The 9557-nt window shown below is 42.5% G+C and overlaps 1 long non-coding RNA gene across 1 annotated transcript in view; it reads left to right on the top strand.

Moving 5' to 3' along the window:
* Positions 1-5102: 5102 nt before the first annotated feature.
* The window catches only part of LOC103365091 (uncharacterized), a 16172-nt gene continuing 11717 nt past the window's right edge, over positions 5103-9557 (top strand). Inside the window, exon 1 of the long non-coding RNA XR_520584.1 lies at positions 5103-5187. This is a non-coding gene — a long non-coding RNA (uncharacterized LOC103365091). The remainder of the gene's footprint in view (positions 5188-9557) is intronic.

Genomic DNA, 9557 nt, shown 5'->3' with positions numbered 1-9557 from the left:
ATTACTACTAAAGCCCTGGTCAAGCCACAGATTTCTGAATCGTTCCTGATAAGGATGGTAGCGATGCAGGAACCGGCTCTCTGGCAGCAGCTGTTCTCACATCTGTCATTAGGTCTTATAAGTGCTGTTGCTCTATGGATCACGATATCACTCTGGTCTAGACGGAAGTATGTCAATAAATGTCGGACATTCACGGTCCTCAGGGTGGCGCCTGCTGATTTTCACTTCTCCTGTAGTACCCTTATGATGCTGACATGAAATATCTGGGCAACTATTGGATGCATTGTTGTGAGGTTCGGTAGAAGTATTCATGGTGGTGGTGGCACGGTAGTCAAAGTTTATGTTAATCCCATAAAATGTATCATCACTACAAGATGGGCTGGAAAACTTGCGTACAGATGTTCATGGTTCCCAGATGATGCGTCCTACTGACTTAGGCTACCATCTGGCTTTACATCCATTTGTATCATCAGGTCAAAATCTAAACCACTGGATGTAAAGCCAGATGGTAACCTAAGTCAGTAGGACGCATCATCTGGGAACCATGAACATCTGTACGAAAGTTTTCCAGCCCATCTTATAAATGTTGATAATATTTTATGGAATAAACATAAACTTGGAATGCGTTGTTGTGATGTTTGGTTGAAATGTTTACGGTGGTAGTGGCACAATGGTCAAAGTTTATGTTTATCCCATAAAATATATCAACATCTACAAGACTGGCTGGAAAACTTTTGTACAGAAGTTCATGGTTCCAAGATGATGCGTCCTACTGACTTAGGTGACCGTCTGGCTTTACATCCAGTTGTATCATCAGGTCAAAATCTAAACCAGCAAACAACTCAGTAATAATTAGAAATTGTAAGCATGCTAAAACGCATAACACCAGAAGGATACTGAACATAGAAAACTATTCACCTGCTGGATATCAGCATGGTGGTGTTCATGGTGTCTTTATGAGCACATTACCCTGCAGGCTAACACAGCTGTAGACTCTTGGTCTTCTTTCTTATTTGTTCTGTGTCAATGAATGCCAATGAACAAATACTGTAAATGTTTCAGTCTTTTTGAGCTCATTGTTCAAATTCTGCAGTGCACAAATACCAATAACCTAGGAGTGACAGAATCAGTTTAATGCACAATTGATCTTCAAGCCTCATTACAGCATCATGCCAAGAGTCCACCATAAAGTTTAGGATTTCTACATGTTATGGAGTCATGAGTAGGGTGGAGTATTTGTTTTTTTTTTTTTTTTCTTCTAAAAAATGTGCCCTGATTGTCAAATTGGTGAAGATGTTTTCTTGATTTGCTTGCATTTTGTCCATTTGCATGTGTTTTCTGAAGTTGCAGTAATTTGCCCTCTCAGGGCCATCGCATATTTGGCTACTTTTACAATCTAATTGTAAAATATGGCAACATAACAGACTACAATAACAGATATTAACCTACACTGTTTCCTATTTGGAAGGTGTGAAGCTGTAAAAACAAGTATCTGGTAACTGATGACAACGAGGCTGAAATCTTGACATGTTTCCAACACAGTCCTGTTTCTGTAGGTGATAAATGTGATTGTTATTCTTATGATGTGTAACCTACCACAAACAAAGATCTATTATTTTGTGAAGACAGAAAGGTGGATGACATTGGTCCTGTCATTGGCAGCAGGTGCAACTTGACAAACTTGATTTACATTTAAACTTACAAGAAGCAGTTGGAGATTATCAACCGCAGTGTTCTATTTTTAGTGTTTTACAACACTCCCCCGTACAGAGATGTAAATATATGTAAATATTACCCATTAAAGTACTAAGATATAAATAAGGACATGTAGCCACTGTAGACTACCCAAGACTCCAACTAACTGCATTGGTTGGGTCTTGTTCTTCATTTGTGTTAAAGTTCAGAAAACAAATGATCATAATTAAAGATCACGTGGATCTCTGGTGGACCAGTGAGCAGGTGAGCTGAGGTACATCAAATTCCTTTTTATGTTAGACAGAGAAGTCTTTGTTAATTGTACTAATAATGAATGAAGGGAGGTTTCATTTTGCTTGTGTCATACCACAAAAATGTCCCGTCCCACGCTGGATTACAGAACAAATCCACATATAGATAAAGACTTCCATCAAGTGACGTTCACATGAAACACAAAGAACTGCCGCACACAACAAACTACTGCGTAAGTTTCTAAAAAAGAAAGAAAAAAAGAAAAAAAGAACTGGAGCTATGCAGTAATTATGGAGTCAAATCTTAAGCCTCATTCTGAAAATTCCAGCTCAAGCATTTTGGCCGGTGTCGGAAGGTTTTGCAGAGCTGCTAATGAGAAGTGAATCTGTCTGTCGGCTGTGATGTTGGTACTGCTCAATCTAGCCTGTTGATTTAGGAGCTGTTTGTGTTATCTTTGGTTTATGGCCATGCAGTAAAGCTGAAGGTGTGGGGGCAGCTTGTGTGTGTGTGTGTGTGTGTGTGTGTGTGTGCGTGCGCGCGTGCGCAGAGGTCAGTTCAGCCACCTGGCCTCTGGACAGCTGCTACTGAGACACATGCTGCAAAGACCGAGTCCTACTGTACACACACGCACACACACACACACACACACACACACACACACACACACACACTTGCATCTTGCTAATATTCATTTATGCACAGCCACAAGTTCACACAATGCGGCAGACAGACACGCAGAGAGACAGAGAGAATTTCAAACAGTTTATTACATCTTTGTATTAATTAACCGCATTAATCAAATCTGTTGTGTGTTTCTCCTCACTCAGACCCATGTTGTTTGTTTGTGTGTGTGTGTGTGTGTGTGTGTGTTAGTGTGTGTGTGTGTGTGTGTGTGTGTGTGTGTTGCCTGATAATCACATCATTAAAAACCAATGATGTTTGTGTTTGGACTGGCACTGTCAACACGGCGGCTGGTTGCACAGCTGCAACGAGACACACACACACTCGCACAGGCAGAGGGATGAACACACACGGCACCACACCAAAACACACAAACAGCAACATTAAAAAAACAAAAAAGCTCCTCCTCCTGCCTCGGATTCCTTTTCCTCTTCCAGCTGCCGGTTTCGTGCCGGTGCGATTCGTCCGCAGAGTACATTGAAACTTGCATGGAGGCCCTGAGGTGTGCGAGTGGCTGGTTACCTTTGTTGTGATGGGACTGAGAGGCTGTTGTCTGTCTTACACACCCAGCCACTGCAGCCCGGGGAGATGCTGAGGAGGTGAATAGGATCTTGACTGGTATGTTGGAAATTCTCCACTCGTCTGCCTCTGGAGAAAGGCGTGTCTGGTTTCACATGTCAGTTGTGTGCGTGTGCTGTTGTTTGTGAGAGCGGAAAATCGCTCTTCGTCACGTTTTGACTGAAAGACAAATAGAGTGCAACTTAGGGGCTCATTAAAAACGTGCACATATACGCACCTATGGCATATATGCAGCGTGACGGCAATGAATGAAGAATAATTTTGGATCAATAACATGTTAATTGGTGAATTATTTATAGGTGATGTCAGAGGAACCGCTTAAAACCTACTTAATATGATGTGTCACTTTCCTCAGGGGTGCACAAAACGAGCAATTATTAATGAAGTGATGACTAACAAATGAGTGGTTACTAGTTTGTGCAGGTTGATTCAGAATTAATCAGACACTGCTTAATGGAGAATGTAATCATTCACCTTTTCTCGCCAATACGTAGATAGATGTCGATTCATTTGAGAACCTCTCATACGGTTTGGTATTTATCGAGTCACTCCTTATTTGTTGCTCACTCTTTCCTCAATAGTTGCCAACAGCTTTATGTACCGCATTGTAAAGTGTCACCTTATTATTCTGTCGTTTAAGGGTTTTTTTGAAAAGGGATTCTGGTGCATTATTATTACAACGCAGTAATTTTGCCTTCTAGACTTTTGTCTAAAGGTGGGCTACATGATGTTGTCCAAACATGTCAGAAGGCCCAGAGTTTAGGCTGGAACTTCTTTTGAAAGGCGACAATTGAAAAGGTGGAGCAGAAAGCAATAGGGTGTGGCAAGATTCATTGAAATGTTTAAATATGGACAATAGCGCGTGCTTTTGGACAGTCTGTCTTTAAAGGCATTTATGTTGCTGCTCTGCTTAGATCTGCACCTACACACACCTGGACAGGAAGTGAGCATAAATACCAGATTGTTAGACTTGAAGAGTTGCAAATATTGTTGGGTGCTGTTCCGTATGGGACAAGGATGCCCTCTGAGGTATGGTAAATGGCAAATGGTATATGGTCTGCATTTATAAAGTGCCTTTCTACCTTAGTGGTGCTCAAAGCGCTTTACAATGTTTTCTCATTCACACACCCATTCATACACCAATGGTGACAGAGCTGCCATGCAAGGTGCTGCCTGCTATTGGGTGCAACTTCAGGTTCAATGTCTTGCCAAAGAACACTTCGACTGTGGAGGGGCGGGACATCGAACCACCAACCTTGTAATTACAGGACAACCGCTCTACCACCTGAGCCACAGCCGCCAAGGAATCTACCAGACATTCCCTTTGCTTTTACACGCATGAGGCAGAATTAAGGTTTCAGTGTCTGTGAAGCTCAGAGTCGAACTCTCAATCCGGCAACAATGGGCAGCTAACCTGTTCAACCAGCAGAGCTACATTTATACCGCAAACCCACTTTTGTTGTCACTTTCTATAACTACAAGATGTTTATGCAGTATTTGACACAAAATAACCTTTTTTTTCCCCTAAAGCTTTGCAAGTTGACTAATAAACACAAAGAAGGAACTGTCTTTATTTTTAAAAAATGTATTAGGGGCCATCTGGTAGTGCTCTTATTCCAGATTTTTTTTTCTCTGCCCTGACTGTATCTTGCTTTAAAATAGAGGCATGTTTGTATTTTTCTGTGGAAATTGCCAAGGAAACAATGGGATTAAACTGTCTACCTGTGTCTCTATGCTGAAGCAAGTTAGTTAGTGTTGGTCTGATTTTGTGTATTTAGCAACGACAGAGGAGGGCACCCAACCAGACATGATAGTCTTGCATATTTCCATCATGTGGTGCAACAATAGAGTCTCAGCCATTCTAATCCTTTTACACAATTATCCCTCAGTGTTTGTGTGTTTAAGCACAGCTACTCTGACTGTGGCTTTTCCATGGACCTGAACCAAAACAACTCAACTGCCATTATCCGAAAATAGGCCGTAAGTACAAGATAAACATGTGTGTGAAACTAATTGTGCGTTGTGCAGAGCTGGCTTGTTGAGGAGCATTGTTGTGACAACAGATTAAACATCTGTCTGAACCTACTGCTGAACCCAAATTGAGATTAGAAGGGAAATAGAATATATCCCTTGTCTCGCCAAATTGGGGAAGATGTAGTCGAGGTAACAGAGAGCGTGTAGAAACAGACAGAACAGATTGCGGATGAAGAACAGTAAAGATTCCTTCTCTTGTCTCTTTTCTTTTTTTTTCTTCAACAAGTTAAAACAGAAAAAAGGCCAATGAAGATTAATACTCCTCATTTGTTTTCACTCCTTTTCTTGGTTGTTTTTCCAGCATGCTGAATCAGACAAAAGCCACATGGAGTTAATAACAAGTGCACATAAAACACAACTCTCTGACACACTCTCATATTCACACGCACACTTTACACAACAGTGTCCATGCTGGAGATATATCATCTGTTTATCATACTGTGCATAATCTCGGAATTTGTCAGCGGATTTGCTCATGCTTAAAGTGTTTTTTTGGTGTTTTTTTTTTTCAATTTTCAGCTGTCAGAGAACAGAATGAACTAACAAGTGAGTGAATGAGTTATAGCAGGTTGTAAGCCATGCTATAGAAAAGGCTCTTAAGTACTGACACAGTGTATGATTCCCCCGACAAGGGCAGAAATCCTGTTGCAGATGGGGCTTTATGGAAGGGGGCTGTTTTCTGTCAGATGTGAGAATACGCCATGCGTGGAGTCCTGCGTGATGTGGCTGTGAGGTAAAAGCAGCAAAAGTAAATCATTCGAGGCTTGAAGCAACCTTTGAAGTGCAGCACGGATGTGGCATGGATGCGGCGTTTTGCGGCATCTTGTGGATACATTTCATTGCTACGGTGTGCAGAAACCAAGGTCAGTTTCTGAGGTGAGAGTTGATCGTTCGGCACCGAGGGGAAGCCGAAAAACAGAGAAAACGTATAGAGGCAGGGTGGGGGTAAGAAATACTGATGTTTGGAAGGGAGAAAAAAAAGGTGGGGGGGGACAAAAACGGGACAGAAGAAAGGGAAAGAAAAATATGAAGGTTCCTTTTGGAGGGAAAAAGAAAGAGGAGGCAGGAGAATGAGAGGGAGGTGTGTAGAAAGAGGAGTGTGGGAAAAATCAATATGCTCTCTGGAGCGACTGGAAGAGACAATCAGTCCTGTCTGACCCTCGTCTCCCCTTGGTGTCAGTGTGTGTGTGTGTGTGAGTGTGTGTGTTGTCATGGCACTTGTGTGTGTGTTTTCGTGCACATATCTAATGCCTGCATGTGTTAGTAAGCAACATGCTCGTACATTGATTTTGAGTTTGAGCAGATTCGGGCGCCGATATGTGCTGCTGGGCCCGTGTGCTCTCACAGACGTGTGTGTCTTGTGTTTGTCTGCTGTCGTGTTTGCTGTCCTCAGCTCAAATATGTTTTATTAGCGTGACTGCTGAGGGCAGGAGAATGACGGTGCCAGGAGAACTAATGGGATAAAAGTTCATTACTTTGCCTCTATCAACTTTATGAGAGGACAGATCGAACAAAGACTCAGAGCGAAGTTGAAATAGGATGAGGCTGTCACGTCTGTAAATGGACACTCCTGCCGGCTTTAACTGGCACCATATGAGTTGATTTTTGCTTACGGTCGATCGCAGTCACTTTTCCTCTTCGACTCCATCTACGTTACTGTCATCTACAGGGTCACATTCACACACAAGCCAAAGGCTATGGGCCACATTTTCTCAGATTGTCCTGAGCTACTTTTTGTGAAATGGCCTTGCTTTGATAGCCATTATTATCGATATAAAGAAGAAAGAGCTCTTTTGCTCTCTGTCCTTCCATCCATGTATATGTATGTATGTGTGTGTGTGTGTGTGTGTGTGTGTGTGTGTGTGAATGGTTCAAAAATTTCTGCAAGCCTCGAGGCTAGCGGCTTTCACAGGCCGTCCACTCGACGTTTGGGGTTTGTAAAGCTGGCTCAACCCGCCATTGTCCGAGTCTCTCTCCTGAATTCAGTTTCTCCATCTGCCCCCGGGTGCCTCTCAGACTGACAGGGGGCGCGGGGGTAGATGGAAAGATGAAAGAGCAGACAGGAAGAATACGACCCCTCGGAGAGAGAGAGAGAGAGAGAGAGAGAGAGAGAGAGAGAGAGAGAGAAATTTACCAATCACAAAATCCACTTTTTCCTCAATCTCTCTATCAGTCCTCTGCACCGTCATCCAATCACTTCTTTCATCTTTCCTTCCCTCTGCCCTCCTCCTCGCTCTGTCTCTCTGCTGTGCAGTTGCAGGGGGTTAATTGAGGTCTGAACAGCAGGGGGCTATTATGACACCTTTCTAAAGAGGATACACCCCACGCGCACACACACACACACACACACACACACACACACATATCATAACGCAGTAATAAATAATACATGTCGAAGATGCAGGAAATGCACAAGTTTCCTCATTTTCAGTGTTATGTTGAGCAGTAGCTGCATTGTTAGTGTGTTTTAGAGAGAGAGAGCAAGTGTGTGTGTGTGTGTGTGTGTGTGTGTGTGTGTGTGTGTGTGGAGTGATGTTAGCTTTAATGACGGTTTCCACCCCTTGGAAAAGGCTGCCTCACCCCAAATCAGAAACTAACTGAATAAATCACACAATTAATCCAACAAGTCAGCGTGGTGTATCGAAGCACTGCACACACAACGCAGAATGGACTGACAGGTGTGTGTGTGTGCGCGCCTGCCCGCCGTGCACGCACTCACTCTGCATGCTCTGTTAGTAGCAGATGGTAGGCTGGTGGTCTGTTGCCAAATTCGCTGTGTGATCATGTAAATGATCACATGCGCAGCCACATTCAAGTAACACAAACGCCCCTGCAACTACACGGAGACGTAAACAAACACATGGCGGAACGCACACAAATGCAGACTCCTTGTAGGGAGGCAAGCAGATGAGCAGGTTGATCACTGCTCTTTTTTTCTTCTTCAGCTTCTGTCTCGACTCTTTTTAAATTCTCATTGTGAAGTCTTTAATGTGAAACATTGGCGTCGACGGTGCTTGCATGCGCGTGTGTGTGTGTGTGTGCTGCAGTTGAGATGTTGATTGAAGCTGAAGTTTAACAGTGGGAAGCTTTACATCAAAGACTGACATTCACCTTTCATATCCTCTTCTTTTGATGCATGGAAACACACTCGCACACACTTCATGTGAAGAGAGAACCGACAGTTTCACTAAATCAAAAAGTGACATTTGCTTCGAACCTCAGCAGAACCAATGCAGAAAGTCTCGTAGGCGCACGCACACACATACTCACACACGGCGCAGATAAGGGTCTCCTACGGGGGTTTTGGGCCCCTTTTGGCACACATCGACTTCCACAGAGCGCTCCCCATGCTTTGACACAATGAACACAATATATAGAAGAACACACAAACTCTGCCATACACACCCATATGCACACACACACATTTGGCAGCAACAGCATCAGGCAACAGATGCTTCTGAATGAGCTCCTTTGCAGGGCATGATTCATAATGTGGCCATTGAAAATCACTTTCAACACATTCATAACCACTTATAGGTGCCTATGAATATTCACAGCTCGCCACCACACACATGCACTTAATGGGATTCAACCATGAATGTGTACAAAAACACACACGCAGGTGCACACAGCTGAAGCTTTTTCTGTCTTAAATACTTTATACCCTTTTTAAGTTTTCAATGAAGTATTGTTTCACATGATGGATTACAAGCAATTTAAAGCATGCAGATCAGATTTTTACAAATTTCCCCCTCCTAATGTTCTTGGTCTCTGGAGGAAATTGCTTTCCAGGGTGAGACTATGTTCTGATATGATACAAATAACTTTGATAACAGCTTCTTTTTTTTTTTTTTTTTTTTAAATGATAGTATCCTCAAAGGACCCTTGAAAAATCCCCATTTCTCTTTTAACACTTAGAAAAGTCTTTCCAAGTTTTCATCTCCTCTCCTCTGCTTATTGCTCCTCAAGGGATTTAGAGTCGTGCTCTTACAGTGAGTCATTCTCAGGCTTAAGTTTGATGCGATTTCCAAATATCACCCGCTGAATTACAGGAGCTTCTTTGAGCTTTACCTTTATTCTTGTGGCAGCTTCAGAGTTGAGACTGTCTTGAATGAATAAAAATGTCGAGATCCAATGAGGTTTCACTGACAACTTAAACAGCATTTTCCCTGCAGTGTGCATGAACAACAGACACAATCCACTTTGAGATTCTGTAGTGTCTGACACAGAGACTTAGATAGATAGATAGATAGATAGATAGATAGATAGATAGATAGATAGATAGATAGATAGATAGATAGATAGATAGATAGATA

The sequence above is a fragment of the Stegastes partitus genome, unplaced genomic scaffold, assembly GCF_000690725.1.
Source record: "Stegastes partitus isolate 25-593 unplaced genomic scaffold, Stegastes_partitus-1.0.2 Scaffold810, whole genome shotgun sequence".
Lineage (NCBI taxonomy): Eukaryota > Metazoa > Chordata > Actinopteri > Pomacentridae > Stegastes > Stegastes partitus.
Note: the sequence above shows the minus strand (reverse complement) of the source record. Positions and strands in the feature narration are given on the sequence as shown.